Raw genomic sequence first — 19,777 nt, forward strand, 5'->3', positions numbered from 1 at the left:
GAAAATAGACACAATCCAAGAGACCATTGTATCAACTTCTCACAGCATTAGGGCTTTCTGCACTCTGGCACGCATACTGCCCCTCTGGACCAAATTATCTCCACTCTTTCTGCCGGATCTCTTTAAAATGATTGCCACCCTCAGACCTCCTTCTTATTCTGACAATGTAATCCTGTCCTCCATCATGAAACAATTATAAGGCCATCGCTCAACACGCTCCTCAGCATCAATCTCTTTCATCCTCACAGAAGGGTAATCCCCAGACACCCTCAAGATGGGTCTCATACGACCTCTTTTGAAAAAAAACAACCCTAGATCCAGACGACTTGGCCAACTACCGGCCCATGACAAACCTCCAGTTTATTGGAAACATTTTGGAAAAAGTAGTTGCTACACAGCTACTCACCAGAATCGAAGAACTCCAACTCTTAAATGACTATCAGTGAGGGTTCAGCCACAAGTGTAGCATCAAGACAGCCACCATCCAGGTTGTGGGTGATGCCCTCAAAATCATGGATATGGGTGACTTCTGCCTCCTTATCCTCCTTGACCTCTTGGCTGAATTCAACAGCGTTAACTGCCACATTCCTCTCGCCCTCCTTGCTGACAGGATGGAATTCTCTGTAACTGACCTGAATTGGTTTAGCTCCTACCTCTCAGGCAGACAACAGGCCGTCCAGATGAACTTGTTGCATTCTAACCGACTCCAGGTCTTCTGCAATGCACAGGCGATACTCAGTTATACATGAGAGTAAATAGCATGCAGATCATCATTCATGTCTGTGATTGCTTAGCCTTCATCCAACTAAACCCATCCAATTTGTCCTCATCGGTCCAGCTGCTAAAAATAAACTTGTCCATAGTGGCTCAATGATATGCACCGAGCATGATTTGATCCACAACTCTCGGACTCAGCAAAATCCTTAGGCTTCACCATTAACAGCAGCCTGTCCTTCCAGAAACACATAGCCACGAAGGCACAAACAGGCTGAATCCAAATATCTACCCTTGGAAGATCAAACCCTTCTTCCCGCTGCTGGACTTCTGGACTTAAGTACAGGCCCTTGTGGTCTCACACATTGATGGGAGAAATGCTCTCCTCACATGGCTCTCTGCTGCTCACTTGGCTCCCCTAAAAGCAGTCCACCACACTGCAGCACGTCTTATTGCGGGTGCACAGAAATGTGGCTGAATCATTGCCATCCTACGCAAACTACATTGGCTTCCTCTCCAGGCCAAGATACTGCTCAAGACTCCATGTATCATGTACAAAGCAGTTACGAGTAGCACACGCGCATACCTAGCGGCAAAGCTCCACATAGCTTATGGCATTCGTTCCTCGCACAGAAAATCGAACAACCGGCTTGAATAACAACTCATCCGCAAAGAGAGGAACCGCAAACAATCCTTCCCTTGTCATGCAACCACCCAGTGTCGTCTCAGAATGCCCCTACAATTCTCCAGTTTCTCAAATCTCTCGAAACATGGCTTTTTCAACAAAACCTGACCAAGGTCTAATTCCAATGGATGCACATACAGATGCACAGTCCTCAAATCAAAGTACAACACTATTGTTAAAAGATGCCAGCCCAAATGCTAGCTACCCACACTTTACAGCTCTCTGCTGCTCTCGAACTAGGTCCACTCTTTAAACAATAAAATATTTTATATATATTATCATGTTCTTATGTCAGTGCTTTTAGGCTGCATTTATTTGGCAATTGTCACCTTTAATACATCTTTTTTACTGCTATTACTATAACTCTTTATTCTTGTTAAAAATATCAAAATATGCGCCAGTGCAGGCATTTAACACTCAGTTGCACCAGGTGATGTCTCACAGCACACTGTCAACCCTGATGACTTTGACAAGCACATTCGGCAAAATAAGCAGCTCACAGCAAGTGGCTCTTCCCTCCCACACTACCCAGGGTAAGCGATAAGACCATCCTGTGGAAATCAAAGACAACCCAAATGCTTTGTTGTGGTCGAGCACCAGAATCCGTGTCAAGCTTGATCCGTGTCAAGTAACCTCCTCCTGCCATGGCTACCTTCAAACACATAATGACCCCCAGTGACTTAACAGTGACTAGCATGATGCTATGTCTGACCCTCACATAGCACACGACTTACCTTCCCCTGCTTGCGTTAATGTGAAGTAGTGGGGGAACTATTTCAGATGGTCTGGAGAACGTTTCTAGTATGCTTTACTCACATGACCGAAACACCCTTCCTTTTTGAATGGCTCCACTAGTGAAACGCTGTGAAACTATTTCTCATGAGTCTGTATAACATATAAGGCTAATTAATGACATTCTCCTGCCATTAAAAAGCAGGGAGACGTCAGGTGCACCAAATTGAGGCTCATACAGAGACCTGTGGCATTGTTAAGATAGGACGACTCCTGCCCAATCCCCTCCATTGTCGAGTCTCAAGTTACAGAAGTGAGGACTTTCCATGTTGATGCATGGATGGAAACTAGGAGCGGTGAGACCTGTGTTATGGCAACTAACTGAGGTCATTGTGGAGTCATTTGACGAAGGCCATGTGTTAATACTCAAAACAGAGGGGGGTCTGGGAAACTCTCTACCAGCACGAACACAGCCCATTGACTTGTTCTTGGATGGATGGCCCCGGGGAGAGTCTCAACCAAGTCTTTAGCTCACTGTGCTTTTCACAGAGAAGAAATGTCCCCACACATCAGGGGCAGTCCAGCACCGAAATGCTAGGCAATTCTCTGAACAAGAGTACCACAGCAACCCCATACACTCCTGGAGAGGAGCACCTGCTACCTTTTATTGACATGTGTTAATACTCGACGGCCACTGCCTTAGCAATGAGCAACTGTGAAACATAACAAATAAGAGTAAGGAGCTGAAGAAACCTTGCCCTCCAAGGTTGGGTAGGGGGTAATAATGATGTTAGTTAAATGCGTCACTAATCCTTCCATATCCACCGTGGCCAGCTGTTCTTGATGTTTCATGCTAAAAAGAACAGTGTGTGGTATGTTTGTGTTACTATACTCCGAGAACCAAGATTCGGAATGCGAGGAGCTCGATTGTTTTGCCGTCTAAATATTGGGGTGCTGCCTTTACATGCCATTGCTACAAAGTGCACTAATTAGACTGTTACTCTTGAAAAACAAGACGAAAGGACAGAATTACTGAATTGAAGGGGTAAAGCCAGCATTATTGTTACATTGCTACTTTGACCACATGCCTTAAATGTTGTTAATGGGAATCTTTTCTCATATGGGAGCTGATGTCCCACCCTGTCACCTGACCTTGGGTCGCCTTCAAGAATATAATCTTGTGTTTCCATCGTGCATCATCAGACAGTTGACTTGAGATTTAAAATGAGCGCCTGTGCAATATCAGCCTAATGAACTTGACAGGTGTGCAAACATATATGTCCACCATATGTCACAGTTGTCATTTGTGAACCGGTTTGTCACTCTTGTTCTTGCTGCATTCGAAAGAGAATATTTAGAAGAAATGACACAATTTATTTTTCCACATTAGTGAGTGATGATAGAGAGCCCGAGCCCGCCTGGGGCATACTCAACAGAGCACACTTTGTCCTGGCTCCCCGTTCCTTATTTGCATTACTCCTTTTTTCCATTGAATACTTCTTTTTTAAATATATATATATATATATATATATATATATGTGTGTGTGTGGGTAGTAACCAATTTACGTGAGGGTGAGATCCAAGATGGTGGACAAGTATGTAATGCTGTTCAGACGCTCCAAGACAAGGTAGCATAATCCTCCTTTAATCAAAGTTAATTCTTGCCACATGCCTACATTTTTCTATTTTCCTCAGGATGAGATAGTTGTGACCATCTTGATGTATTCTGTGCACATCTTCATACATAAGGTCCTACAGATTGAAAGTGTTTATGTGAATGACCGTGATCGTACCATTCATTGCCAATATGGCACCACCGTGGTTACATGAACTGAACCATCCCTAGTCTCTATATGGGATGACCTCAAAAGCACTGCAGACAGAGAGGGCTGTAGCGCACTCTTTGTACTTGACCTCTCAGCAGCCTTAAACACCATCAACCACAGCATCCTCATTTGAATGCTTCACTACCTTGGTATTAGGGACATTGCACTAAAGCAGATCTCCACATTCCTTACAAACAGACAGCAAATCACCCTCCTCCCTCCTTTTGCTTCCTCCACTCGACCAGTCAATAACTGAGTCCCCCAAGGTGCTTGCCTATCCCCTCTCCTCTTCAACCCCTACATGAGCCCACTCCCCACACTCATACGCTCCCACAACCTCACCTGCTACAACTAGGACGAACCTCCACCCGGACCTTGCATCCTGCCTCTCTGAAATTGATTGCTGGATGACCGCCAACCACCTTCAGCTCAATCCCGGGAAAACAGAGATCATGATCGGCGGAAAGGAAGCCCTCTCACCCCAACCCACCCCCTGGTCTCCCTCCCTAGGGCCCCAACCTGCTACATCCACCAGAGTCAAAAACCTGGGCTGCACAATGCACACTGCCCTGACCTTATCATACCACATTAACACTGTGTCAAAATCCTGATACCTATATCCAGGGCAGCTTCTAGCCTACTTGGCGCTCAGGGTGAAACACAAGAATGCACAACCCCAAACCCCCGCCCCAGCTGACACACGTCACTCCCAAACTACACCTCTGTGTTGTGCGACAAAACCCCACCTAAATATGAATAAATAATTACTATATAAATGAAGCTGGTTTCATTACATTGGGATGCAAGTACTTTACAGAAGAATTCTAATGTGAAAACACAGCTGTTGCTGCCCAAGTAAATGGTTTTTCTGTCACCTGCTCTTAGGGAAGGCCTTGCCTGAATGCAGTTTCAAACTGTCCATACTGGCACACTGCGGAGTGATCAGCCTACCGGGTTCTGAGGGCCCCCTGGCCACTGGCCCTGTGTTGCAGGTGTTCTGAACGTACCACCTCACTTGTATTTCGCATGGGGCAATACTAGACTAACCATATTAATTATTTTCTGATGGGAGGTTATCATTCAAAGATGGACAGTCTGGAACACTCCTATTGTACCCTTTCAAAATATCTCTATGGGTGTGGGAAAGGGGACAAATAGCACCAGTGATGGTTCCTGTATGCTTTGCAGTAAATCACACAGCATTTCAGGACTATAACAGTGATCAGAGATCTCTATATTGGATCAACAAGTCTGTGATAAAAGGATTGTATGTGTGAATCTCAAAATTCATAATGGCTCACATCACTGTTCACAACACTCGCCCACCCTAACATTAAAATGTTTGTAACCATGAACCAAACATACTCATTTAGACAGCTTACGTTTTTGGATGTGAGTATAAAATGGCTGCAACATCAGCCACCTAAATGGGGTACAAGGGCTCTTTTGCTTCTGGCTTCTGAAAAATTTTAGATGAGGAAGGGATGGGTCCTAGTGTGAGTATGCCCAACCCTCAATACAGAAACTTATTTTGGGAATTATATTTATAGACAGGACAGGATGCCGTACAAGAGAGCCCCAATAAACAATGCACAGAAAGGCTACACAGAAAGGATTGTAACTCTTTCTAACTTTAGCCTGACCAGTAATAAACTGAGGAAGCGTTTTAAACAAAACCGGCTTCTAATACATGGTAAACGGTCCACAGCTCCTCAGCCACTACCTCTTCAATATTACGCAGGCCTCAGTGGTTATTTTGGCAAAAAGGAGCATGCCCACACTTTATCTAACAGAGCTGGCATTTGTATCTCTTGTTAGTGCTGGCCTGCAGCTAGTATAAATCATGGTGTGGCAGTGCAGAAAGGGCGTTAGGCCTAGTGGATGTACATTTTGAGGCAACTTCTTTGATTGCTTTATGCGTTTAAACATTGCTGCACACATATCACTTCATTGATTTGCCATGGACTACTGTCTGCATGGTGACACACAATGAACTCTACTTTCCTAATCAACGTGCCAAGTGACTTTGAGTTGCCATCTGGTGTGCCTGCTAGGCACTGGCTGGCTTGTTTAGACAATTAAAAGACCTTTGATGCAGAGCACATGCATTTAGTCCGTGCCCCAAAGCAGCCACTAGAATATTTAAGCAAGAAATTACAGTTAACCTTCCCAGAGATGCGCCATATGTAACTAGAAGGTAATATAAAAAAAATATGTTTTGCTGTGCCAAATAGAGACATGTAATACAGAAAATCGTTTACAACTTTTTCAGTGTGACATTTAATTCTCTGAAGAATGCATAGGTTTGGTCAGCTAACTGATACTAGTGCTGGCCTGTTGAATAAAAAGGCCTCATGTTCAGTTCTTAACACTGAAATGTTAAGCAAATACTGTGTAAATACAATGGCTTGTTGAATGAGCCATCAATTATGAATTGCCCCACTTGAAAGGCTGTCAACACAAAGAATGAGGGCCTTAGGGTGTGTGACTCCAGAGCATCTCACGAGCTATGTTTGGAATATGCATTCCTTTGTTTGCATATTCCGAAAGCATTGCAGTCATCCACAAGTCGGCAGAGAGCAGCCGACCGAACATCTCAGAGGAGCACCCACCGGCACAGCAGCCTGCTTAATCTTTTGTCCAGCAAGATCAGCCTCTTACTGCACATACCCTCCTGATCTATTTAGCTCTATGACCGAGACGTCGCCTGCCCTGCCCGGGCCAAGAAACGGGGCTGCCTATACCTCTACGTACTCAGACGCATTTCCCCATACCTCTCCTACCCTCACAGCTTGACAGCAATCATGTCCATTGTCCTCTCCCGACTAGTCTACGCTACCTCTCTTTACCTTGGTGCCCCTGTCTACCAACTCAACAAAAGCTCCAAAGTGTCCAGAACTCCACAGCCAGGCTCCTCCTTGCCCTTGGCCTCAGAGAGCACATCAACCCCGCCCTACGTACCCCGCACTGGCTCTCAATCGGATGAAAGCCATGTGCATCACTCAATGAGCCCTACATAAGACAGGTGAAAAAAAACCTGCAAAAGGAAATCACCCACTACCACCCCAATAGAAATGTGCAATCAGGCACTGCTCTCCTACTGGTGATGCCCCTTTTAAACTAACCAGAATCAAAGGCACCACTTTCTCTGTCCAAGCCCCCACTATTTGAAACTCTATGCCGCCTGACATCCAATGCATAGAGGACCACCTAGCCGTCCAGGAGGCCCTCAAGACATAGCTCTTCCCCTCAGCACGCTGACTAACCTGTCCTTCCCTAAGAGCTAGCTCATTAATCCCAGGAGGACCGCAGCAGGAATCCACGATGCAGAGGATACACCAGGAAGCCAGAATCAGGTGACAGGCATGCTTCACCCCCATACTTGTGGGAGGTGGTCAGAGGCAGGGCTGGCCATTGTGTTGTATTTGGTCTAATCCCTGAATCGTCAATGTAGTTGCATCAAGATGAATTCCGGGGGTAGCCAGTGTGCCTGCACTTAGCTGAATTGTGAGGGTAGCTAGTGCACTGCATTTGGATATTTGAGGATTTTCGATATATGGCTCTTAGACAAACTCAAATTATGAAGGCTGACAATGTATTGCACTTAGATGAATTGAGGGTATCCGTTGTATTGCACTAGATGACATTTGGGGGTAGACAATGTACTGCATCTAGTAGAAATGTGAGGATAGCCAAGTTACGGCCTTTAGAAGAACCCTGTGTGCAGTAAATGAAATTAATTTAGAGGAATATTGACAGTAGCCACTGTATCGCATTAGACAATTCCTGTGGGTAGCCAATGTATTAAAGTTAACTGAATGTTAAGAGCATCCAATGTCCTGCACTTAGGACGAATTTCCAGGATAACCAATGCATAACATTTAGAGGATTTGGGAAGGAAGCCTATTTATTTGCACTAAGTTAAACCTATAGGGCACCCAAATGTCTCCCTATCCCTTGTCCCAACTCCTGAGCCCTCCTTCTGGCCCTGATTGGCCAATTCCTCTCATTGTAGTTCTGCGGTGAATTTTGCTTCACCTCCGCTCCCTGTGCCATTTCCCATCTTGGCAACAGGTGAACGTGTGCTTTGTGACCCCCTGTCCCCGCTTGGTACCATCATGTTGGTGCCACGAAATTCGGGACCCTTGCGGGCTCAAAAGCCGCATCCAAGCTTCCCGTTCCCTTGCCCTCCTCCTGGCCCTGATTGGCCAAGTCATTACTTATCCTGGACCAGACCTGGGCAGCCCTTTGCCCAGCAGCCCCTGTGGCTAAGGGCCCTGAGGCAAAGGACAGCTCCTACATTGGCAGCTCCAGACAGTGTCTGCAGTTGTCGGCAGGGGAAGCCAGTGAAGCCAGTCATCAACCGACAGCAAGATAAAGTAAGTGTGGCATGGGTGGTGAGTAAAGCAATCACTGTACTCCAGAAAGCCCTGCCACTTTACATTACCTTACCAAAACATAGACTGCCAGGCGAACATCACTTACAACACTCTTACTTAGATAGCATTGTGACCATCAGCCTATGTCTATCCGAGACAAGATTGTAGGTTTTTCCTTGCATCGCATCTAGACACATTTCTGCATGTTAGCAAGTTCCACACTTACATAGAATTTTGACGGTTAGTAAGTATCACATTAGATAGAACTGGGAACAGTGGCCAGCGCTGGACCGAGACAGAATTGTGAATGATAGCATGTGCCACACTTATATGGAATCGTGAACATTAACTTGAGTCGCATCTAGATAGAATTATGAATGTCAGCAAGTGCCACACTTAGAGGGAATTGTGAATGATAGCATGTACCACACTTAGATGGGACTGTGAACATTAGCCTAAGTCGCATCTAGATAGAAATGTGAATGTTAGCATGCGCCACACTTAGATGAAATTGTTAATGATAGCATGTGCCAAACTGAGATGGAATCGTGAACATTAGCCTGAGTTGCATCTAGATAGGATTAGGAATGTCAGCAAGTGCCACACTTAGAGGGAATTGTGAATGGTAGCATGTACCACACTTAGATGGAATTGTGAACATTAGAACGAGTCGCATCTAGATAGGATTATGAATGACAACATGTACGACACTAAGATGGAATCGTGAACATTGGCCTGAGTCACTTCCAGATAGAAATGTGAGTGTTAGCATGCGCCACACTTAGATGAAATTGTGAATGATGGCATGTGCCTCACTTAGATGAAATTGTGAAGGATAGCATGTACCACACTTAGATGGAATTGTGAACATTAGCCTGAGTCGCATCTAGATAGGATTGTGAATGTCAACAAGTGCTACACTTAGAGGGAATTGTGAATGTTACCATGCACCACGCTTAGATGAAATTGTGAATGATTGCATGTGCCACACTTGGATGGAATCGTGAAAATTAGCCTGAGTCACATCCAGATAGAAATGTGAATGTTATCATGTGCCACACTTAGATGAAATTGTGAATGATAGCATGTGCCTCACTTAGATGGAATTGTGAATGAAAGCATGTGCCTCACTTAGATGGAATCGTGAACATTAGCCTGAGTCTCATCCAGATAAAAATGTGAATGTTAGCATGTGCCACACTTAGATTAAATTGTGAATGATAGCATGTGCCTCACTCAGATGGAATTGTGAATGATAGCATGTGCCTCACTTAGATGAAATCGTGAACATTAGCCTAAGTCGCATCTAGATAGGATTGTGAATGTCAGCAAGTGCCACACTTAGAGGGAATTCTGAATGTTAGCATGCGCCACACTTAGATGAAATTGTGAATGATAGCATGTGCCTCACCTAGATGAATTTGCAAATGATAGCATGTGCCACACTTGGATGGAATCGTGAACATTAGCCTAAGTGGCATCCAGATAGAAATGTGAATGTTAGCATGCACCACACTTAGATGGAATTGTGAATGATAGCATGTGCCTCAATCAGATGGAATTGTGAATGATAGCATGTGCCTCACTTAGATGGAATTGTGAACATTAGCCTAAGTGGCATCCAGATAGAAATGTGAATATTAGCATGCACCACACTTAGATGAAATTTTGAATGATAGCATGTGCCTCAATCAGATGGAATTGTGAATGATAGCATGTGCCTCACTTAGATGGAATCGTGAACATTAGCCTGAGTCGCATCCATATAGAAAAGTGAAGGTTAGAATGCGCCACACTTAGATGGAATTGTGAATGATAGCATGTGCCTCACTTATATGAAATTTTGAATGATAGCATGTGCCTCACTTAGATGGAATTGTGAATGATAGCATGTGCCACACTTGTTGCATCTAGATAGAAATGTGAATGTTAGCATGCGCCACACTTAGATGGAATTGTGAATGATAGCATGTACCACACTTAGATGAAATTGTGAATGATAGCATGTTCCTCACTTAGATGAAATTGCAAATGATAGCATGTGCCACACTTGGATGGAATTGGGAACATTAGCCTGAGTCGCATCTAGATAGAAATGTGAATGTTAGCCTGTGCCACACTTAGATGGAATTGTGAATGCTAGCATTTACCACACTTAGATGACATTTTGAATGATAGCATGTGCCTCACTTAGATGGAATTGTCAATGATAGCATGTGCCTCACTTAGATGGAATCGTGAATGATAGCATGTACCACACTTAGATGGAATTGTGAACATAACCCTTAGTCACATCTAGATAGGATTGTGAATGTCAGCAAGTGCCACGCTTAGAGGGAATAGTGAATGATAGCATGTACCACACTTAGATGAAATTGTGAATGATAGCATGTTCCTCACTTAGATGAAATTGCAAATGATAGCATGTGCCACACTTGGATGGAATTGGGAACATTAGCCTGAGTCGCATCTAGATAGAAATGTGAATGTTAGCATGTGCCACACTTAGATGGAATTGTGAATGCTAGCATTTACCACACTTAGATGACATTTTGAATGATAGCATGTGCCTCACTTAGATGGAATTGTCAATGATAGCATGTGCCTCACTTAGATGGAATCGTGAACATTAGCCTGAGTTGCATTTAGATAGAAGTGTGAATGTTTGCATGCACCACACTTAGATGGAATTGTGAATGATAGCATGTACCACACTTAGATGGAATTGTGAACATAACCCTTAGTCACATCTAGATAGGATTGTGAATGTCAGCAAGTGCCACGCTTAGAGGGAATAGTGAATGATAGCATGTACCACACTTAGATGGAATCGTGAACATTAGCCTGAGTCACATCTAGATGGAGATGTGAATGATAGCATGCGCCACACTTAGATGAAATTGTGAACATAACCCTTAGTCATATCTAGATAGGATTGTGAATGTCAGCAAGTGCCACAATTAGAGGGAATAGTGAATGATAGCATGTACCACACTTAGATGGAATCGTGAACATTAGCCTGAGTCGCATCTAGATAGACATTTTAATGTTAGCATGCGGCACACTTAGATGAAATTGTGAACAATAGCATGTGCCACACTTAGATGGAATCGTGAACATTAGCCTGAGTCGCATCTAGATAGGATTATGAATGTCAGCAAGTGCCACACTCAGATGGAAGAGTGAATGTTAGCAAGTGCCACACTTAGTTATAATTAGGAGGGCTAGCAAGTACCACATTTAGATAGAATTGTGAACATGAGCTTCCGCCTGACCCAGACAGAATTGTGATGGATAGCAGGTACCACAACTAGATAGAATTGCGAATGTTAGCATGTGCCACACTTAGATAAGCTTATGAACTATAGCCTGTGTCACAACTAGATAGGATTGTGAATGTCGGCTAGTGCCATAGCTAGATAGAATAACGATTGTCAGCCAGTCCACGTCTAGACTGCATCGGAAATACTATCAAGGCCAGATTTAGATAGAATTTTGAATACAACCTTGCTTCACATATAGACAAGATTTTTGAAGGTGGGCCAGTACCACATTCGGATACAATTGTTGAATATTGGTGGGAGTCATATATAGAAAAGATTGTGAATATTAGCCAGTACCGGACCTAGATAGAAATACAAAGATATTCACCTGCCACATCTAGAAAGAACAGGAAAATTTAGCACATCACTTCTAGACAGTGATGCCAATAACCAACCCACTAACATTTTCACCGCTCTGCATACACCTCTCAAACTCTAACCAAACACAACAACAACCCTATAACACAACAAACCGCACATTTTTCAATACACCGCAACAACAAAACAAACCACACATAGACTTGCACAACAGCATACGACAGCTACCGACTGGAAAGCACCCCATGCCCAGTGAACGGTGTTAACCGGGCTGAGGCTGCCAACCACACATCACTGCTCTCTTGCACTTTTCCCGCTCGTTCCCACTAACTCACCCCCTTCCCTTTGCAGAGCTGCCAGAGCGCCATGGGACCTCTCCGGTGGTAATAGTGCACGGTACAAATATCCTTTAACATTAACATTAACATCTAGATGATTCCTTGAGGACAATGTAATACTATATCAGGCCTTCTAGATAGCCATTGGTCAGAATCTTAACGGTGCTCTGAGCTCACCCCCTTGTAAGTCCTGCTGCATCTGCACAACCAAGAACCAGCCAGAACACATGTTTCGTACCATCGACTACATGCAAGATTCTAAGACACATTACACCACAACTCCGCCATTGGAATGCAGCTATCCCCCCCACGATAAAAGAAAGTGGCCTAGCTGCACACATAATGCCTTTCCTGCTGTCACATGCTCTCCAGTCTACATCTACATCCAAGACACACTGCACAACACCTCTGGCTCTGGAATGCAGCTATTCCTTATGACAAAAATCAGTCTAGCTGCTGCTCACATAATACATCTCCTGCTCTCAAATACTCTCCAGTCCACATTCCAGCAACCACATAATACATGCACCAGTCTAATGACACACTGTACAACAAGTCTGCCTTTAGAATGCAGCTATCCCCAAGACAAAAATTCGGTCTAGCTACCCACACAGTGTACCTCATGCTCTCACATACTCTCCAACCCACCTATCAGCACCCATCCACTACATGCACTGCTCTAGAACACTTCTACACAGGGGTACCCATGTGCATTGAACCCTGGGGTCTTTTCCAAGTGTTTTTTGGCTACTCTAGAACACACCTGACACAAGAATGCAGCTATTCCCTATGACAATATTCAGTCTAGCTGCTCACTTAATGCTACTCCTGCTCTCACACACCCTTCCACACCACTTCTCACCACCCATCCACTACATGTACTCCAAGACACATTACACAACACCTCTGCCATTTGAATGCAGCTATCCCCCATGGTAAGACTTTGGTCTAGCTGCACACATAAAGATTCTCCTGCTCTCACATAATCTCCATACTACCTCTTTTCGCCCGTCCACATGCCGGCTCGATTTGGGTGACTAGCAGAGACTTGGTCAGCGCTACATACCTTGGTATTGGCTAAAATAAACACACACATTGTATAATTCACTGATGAATTTTCCCATACCTAGACTTCTGTCCCCCAAGGGCGTTTAACCTGCAGTGGTTGGGACCATACCAATGGTGAAAGGCGCTATACAAATGACAGTTGCATTACATTAAATTACATGTCATGCAATAAAAGAAATTTACCTTTGAGAAGTTATGATTGTTTAGGGCCCTGGGTCCTTTCTCTCACGCATCGCGCGGCTTGGTGGAAGTGTTTGCATTGCTTTTGTGACAGGCTCTTGGGCAGGATGGAGGGTGCGTGATTACATCCATGTGGTGGTTGCGTTGTTGGAGGGGCACAATGGGGGAAAGAGGTCCAAGCTGCACTGGTCATGTCTGGTTCTCCTGGAATTTATGGAGAAGGTTGGGATGTGTTTGGCATATGTGTTTAAGGTCTCAGTGTTTGGCATGAATTGTGTTTTAGGAGTGATTTGTCATGGGGCGTGGGAGGGAAGACAGGGTCTGGCTTTGTTTGTTCTGAATTATTTGGCGGCAGTTGCTATTCAATCAGGGATCTATGCGTGTTTGGGTAACGGTTTGACTGGGGTTGTGAAGTGTGAATTGGGTGCTGGAGGTCTGATGGTTTGGGGGCATTGGCCTCCTGGTGGTTCGGACGAGACTCAGCTAAGGAAAGTACTCAAAGAACATCTGACAAGGTTAACGTCTAGATATATAGCACCGTTTTCAATTTTATTATTCTGACTGCCAGTGAACAAACCCCCCTAGCCTACATATGTCAATAAACAAAAACAAGTGGCCCAGATATGTGATGTCATCAGTGATGTATCAAGTACATTTGATGTCTTGGGTGTTAGTCTTAGCAGTGCACGGTGGTGGCACGAGTTCTGGTTGTTTAACTAACCATAACTGGTGAATTTCTGTTTTTTTTTTTCGATTTTACTTGAAACCATAACGTCCCTTTAACAAAGTTTTTTCATTGAATTTCATAGGTTTTTATTAGTGCAACTTAACCATAACGTCCCTTTAACAAAGTTTTTTAATTGAAAATATATATATATATATATATATATATATATATATATATATATATATATATATATATGTATATATATATATATATTTATATTACATGGGCCATGTAGTTATGGTTAAGTTGCTGTTTCCATAGGAAGAGCACTTTTTGGGTGGCTTATAACTTCGCTCTCCCTGGACGGATCCTCACCAAACTTTGCAAAACCAGTAGTTGGGTCACTCAGAATTTTTTTTTGTTTTCTGAGGATTCGTCCAGGGGGGGCAAAGTTATAGGGGGTTCCCAAAACTTTTTTTTTCCCATAGCCTGAATGGGAAAAAATGTTTGCTCGCGCCTACAGCCCAAACCGCTGGACGGATTTCCACCAAATTTGGACCAGGAGCAGCGGCTTGGTCCCGAAAGCGTGCTTTTGCAAATTTGGTGAAAATCCGTCCAGTAGTTTTTTTTTAAAATGACCAAAAAGTAGGTCCAAAAAAATTAGTGATATCTGTGTTCGGTTCGCGGACACACTTCCCTGTTCGCTCCGCGGACAGTGTCCTGATTGGCCAATCGTCTTGCGTGATGTTCGCGGACATGCAACGTGTTCGCTGATTGGACGGCGTGGAGCGTGAAGCGCGTCAGATTTTTCGGTAGCGCCCGCCATCTTGGATTCGTAGATGTCCGCGGACAGCGCGGTGAAACTTTGTTCAAAATGTGTATTTAGTAGAGTGTGTTGGTGTGTAGGAGTGTTTGGGGAGGGTGGGAGTGTATGAGATAGGATGAAAGTTGTGTTTTTTATGTGTTAGACGTTCTTTTTGTGTTCGATTTGTTTGCGGACATCACGGGTGTTCTGAAATGTTCTAAATAAACTGACTGGGGGGTGTTCTAAGGACTCAATATGTGTCCGTTTTGCTCGCAAGCAAAGTGAAACTGTTCTAAGAACACTTGCGGTGTCCGGGGAGTGTTCGTAGGGGGTGTCCTGAGGACGCTGTCCGTATTGTTCTCTGTCAAGTTGAATGTGTTCTAAGAACACCCGCGGTGTCCTGAAATGTTCGCAAATAAACAAAATGGGGGTGTTCTGAAGACGTTTTTGAGAACACTCCCGGTGTCTTGAAATGTTCGTAGGGGGTGTCCTGAGGACGCTGTCCGTATTGTTCTCTGTCAAGTTGAATGTGTTCTAAGAACACACGCGGTGTCCTGAAATGTTCGCAAATAAACAAAATGGGAGTGTTCTGAAGACGCTTCTAAGAACACTTGCGGTGTCCGGGGAGTGTTCGTAGGGGGTGTCCTGAGGACGCTGTCCGTATTGTTCTCTGTCAAGTTGAATGTGTCCTAAGAACACTCGCGGTGTCCTGAAATGTTCGCAAATAAACAAAATGGGGGTGTCCTGAAGACGCTTCTAAGAACACTCGCGGTGTCCGGGGAGTGTTCGTAGGGGGTGTCCTGAGGACGCTGTCCGTATTGTTCTCTGTCAAGTTGAATGTGTCCTAAGAACACTCGCGGTGTCCTGAAATGTTCGCAAATAAACAAGATGGTGGTGTTCTGAAGACGCTTCTAAGAACACTCCCGGTGTCCTGGAATGTTCGTAGGGGGTGTCCTGAGGACGCTGTCCGTATTGTTCTCTGTCAAGTTGAATGTGTTCTAAGAACACCCGCGGTGTCCTGAAATGTTCTCAAATAAACAAAATGGGGGTGTTCTGAAGACGCTTCTAAGAACACTCGCGGTGTCCGGGGAGTGTTCGTAGGGGGTGTCCTGAGGACACTGTCCGTATTGTTCTCTGTCAAGTTGAATGTGTCCTAAGAACACTCACGGTGTCCTGAAATGTTCGCAAATAAACAAGATGGTGGTGTTCTGAAGACGCTTCTAAGAACACTTGCGGTGTCCGGGGAGTGTTCGTAGGGGGTGTCCTGAGGACGCTGTCCGTATTGTTCTCTGTCAAGTTGAATGTGTCCTAAGAACACTTGCGGTGTCCTGAAATGTTCGCAAATAAACAAGATGGTGGTGTTCTGAAGAAGCTTCTAAGAACACTCCCGGTGTCCTGGAATGTTCGTAGGTGGTGTCCTGAGGACGCTGTCCGTATTGTTCTCTGTCAAGTTGAATGTGTCCTAAGAAAACTCGCAGTGTCCTGAAATGTTTGCAAATAAACAAGATGGTGGTGTTCTGAAGACGCTTCTAAGAACACTCGTGGTGTCCGGGGAGTGTTCGTAGGGGGTGTCCTGAGGACGCTGTCCGTATTGTTCTCTGTCAAGTTGAATGTGTTCTAAGAACACCCGCGGTGTCCTGAAATGTTCGCAAATAAACAAAATGGGGGTGTTCTGAAGACGTTTTTGAGAACACTCCTGGTGTCCTGGAATGTTCGTAGGGGGTGTCCTTAGGACGCTGTCCGTATTGTTCGTTGTTAAGTTGAAAGTGTTCTAAGAACTATCGCGTTGTTCTGAAATGTTCGTAGGGGGTGTCCTGAAAACGGTGTCCGTATTGTTCGCTGGCAAGTTCAAAGTGTTCTAAGAACACTCACATTGTTCGCGGACATTAAAAGTTTCCCATAGATCATAGTTGAAATGTTTGACTCTATGGATGTGATATGCTGAGGTGGTTGTTGCCAGGGCATAGAGTCTTGGGTGCATGGCCATTTGGCCATGCACCCAAGACTCTATGCCCTGGCGACAACCACCACAGCATATCACATTCATATTTGCTTATAACTTTGGGTGAAAAACAAATGTATAAGGAACAAAGGTATTAGATACTATGGATGTGATATGCTGCTATGGTTGTCCTTATTATTGTATACTTACTGTTTGGTCTAGTAATGGGAGTCATAAGAAGAGATCTAGTCAGTTCCATATGACATGTATATAAAGTCAAAGTCATTATTGTTAAGTTGTGCTACTAAAAAACTATGAAATTCAGTGAAAAAACTTTGTTAAAGGGACGTAATGGTTAAGTTGCGCTACTAAAAACCTGTGAAATTCAGTGAAAAAAACTTTGTTAAAGGGATGTTATGGTTAAGTTGCGCTACTAAAAACCTATGAAATTCAGTGAAAAACCTTTGTTAAAGGGACGTTATGGTTCCAAGTAAAACCGAAAAACCCTTGAAATTCGCCAGTTTTGGTAAGCTAAGCAACCATAACTCGCGCCACCACCGTGCACTGCTAAGACTAACACCCAGGACATCAAAGATGACATCACAAATGTCATTGATGACATCACTGATGACATCACATGTGTATGTACTTCTCATGAAATATGTGTAGAAGGGATTCTTATTATGTTGCGAAAAAAGTGTCAAGAATCATTGCAAGAAATATACCCTAATAAGTGCATTGAACGATGCATTGATATAAATAGAATAATATTATGGGGTTCTATCTAGTATACTAAGCTACTCATACAGAAACATAACATTGTGTGCAGCGTACAAGATGAAGGTATGATATTCGTAATGTTAATATGTTGAATAATGAAATGATAATTGTTTTCTTAATAGATTTTTGTGTACTATGAAATATGTAATAAGTAGCTAATAAAACCCATGTATTACATAATTGCATTACTATAGACAAAACACAAAGACACAAGAACACATACCAATATGGGTATATACAGGGAAAGTGAAGTTAGCAAAAAAGCACAAGTAGTAGCAGAAACAATTCATAACTTAACTGATTAGTTTCATGCAAATAAATGATTGCTCTGTTTCAAAGCTGCTATTTACCCTTTGTATATGTATCACTTGATGTGATTGGACCCTAAGGAAAGTAGTGTGAGTACACTGTATACAAATATGACCATATACAGGGAAAGTACAGCCATAAAAAAACAACAGAACTATCAGAAAGTGCTCATAAGTCTAGTGATTATCTTTATGCACAAAAAGGATTGCTGTCTTTCAAGCTTGTGTTTTCCCATATGTATATGTTTCATATGATGTGACTGTACTCTAAGGGAATTGCTGTAAGAACCTACTAGAAGGATATGTCTACAAATAAAATAAAATTCTTAGTTTCTGACTGTTACTGAAGAAAATCATGTGGCCTAGATATGTCAGCAAAAGAAAAAATAGTGAGCCAGACATGTGATGTCATCAGTGATGTCATCAATGACATTTGTGATGTCATCTTTGATGTCCTGGGTGTTAGTCTTAGCAGTGCACGGTGGTGGCGCGAGTTATGGTTGCTTAGCTTACCATAACTGGCGAATTTCAAGGGTTTTTCGGTTTTACTTGGAACCATAACATCCCTTTAACAAAGTTTTTTCACTGAATTTCATAGGTTTTTAGTAGCGCAACTTAACCATAACGTCCCTTTAACAAAGTTTTTTTCACTGAATATATATATATATAATACAAAGGAACCTTTCATAATTGTATTGTTAATAACTTTTGAGTCGAGTAACGGATTTGGCTGAAATTCTGAAAGTAGTTAAAAGTCTGCGGTCACCATAAAGATTCGCTAAAAATTCTAAATGTTATTAAGCATAAAAAACATATTTTTTCAAAAAGTATGCCCTACTTATTTTCCCATAGACAAATGGGATGGATTTGGACACGGTCTGAAAGAAAATGGGCATAAAGCGTTCACTCATATACCATGCATAGTTTGAGGTTATTCCATGCTTTGGTTATTTTAAAATTTGACGGCGAAGGGGGTGCCCCCTTCCCCAAAAATTAGAGTTATATTTCCCATGGTACATTGCAGGATCATGGTTTTCAGAAATGAAATGACCGCCATCTTCTTTTGCTCTCGATGCGAGAGATATTCGAGGCTATAGCTGAGGTTATAGGAAAATTAAACACAGTAAAACTCTATTTGCAGGTCAAAAAACCTACAAATGCCATCACGGTAGAGGTGGGGGGGATGGCTAGAAAGCACTGAGTGAAATTTGGGAGTTGGAGGAGGTCCAGGGACCGAGTTTGCAACATGAAGCTTTCTGTAGCCTCGGCTATAGCCATGAATGGCTGGCATCTGAAAGCAAACTGCATCACAGAAGCCGCATGTGCTATGGGGTGAAAGGGAAAGGGCAGGGGAGGTGAGGAGGCCCTCTGGGAAGTGGGGGGAGCTCAGATAAGGGGTGCACTTGGTGATGGCCTGGAGGGGGAGGGAAGAGCTGTTTTGCTGAGAATTGCGGCTATATCAGAGGTTACAGAGGACTACAGATAACGGCAGGTATGCGTAGTTCAGGACCCGCGGTTACGTTTAAAAAAAAGAAAAATTGAAAGATATTTTTAAAGCTATAGTGATGGCCAGTGACTCAATTGCCACCTAGGTCTGCCATTCATGCAGCAACCAGGACAGAATCTGCTTCGCCTCAGGGTGAGGAGAGAGTAAGCCTCCTCAGGATATGTTGCCTGATAAGTGAGCCAAATTTACAAGACCACTTAGAGGA

This window comes from Ambystoma mexicanum, chromosome 6p (genome assembly GCF_040938575.1).
Source record: "Ambystoma mexicanum isolate Mex_15411 chromosome 6p, UKY_AmexF1_1, whole genome shotgun sequence".
Taxonomy (NCBI): domain Eukaryota; kingdom Metazoa; phylum Chordata; class Amphibia; order Caudata; family Ambystomatidae; genus Ambystoma; species Ambystoma mexicanum.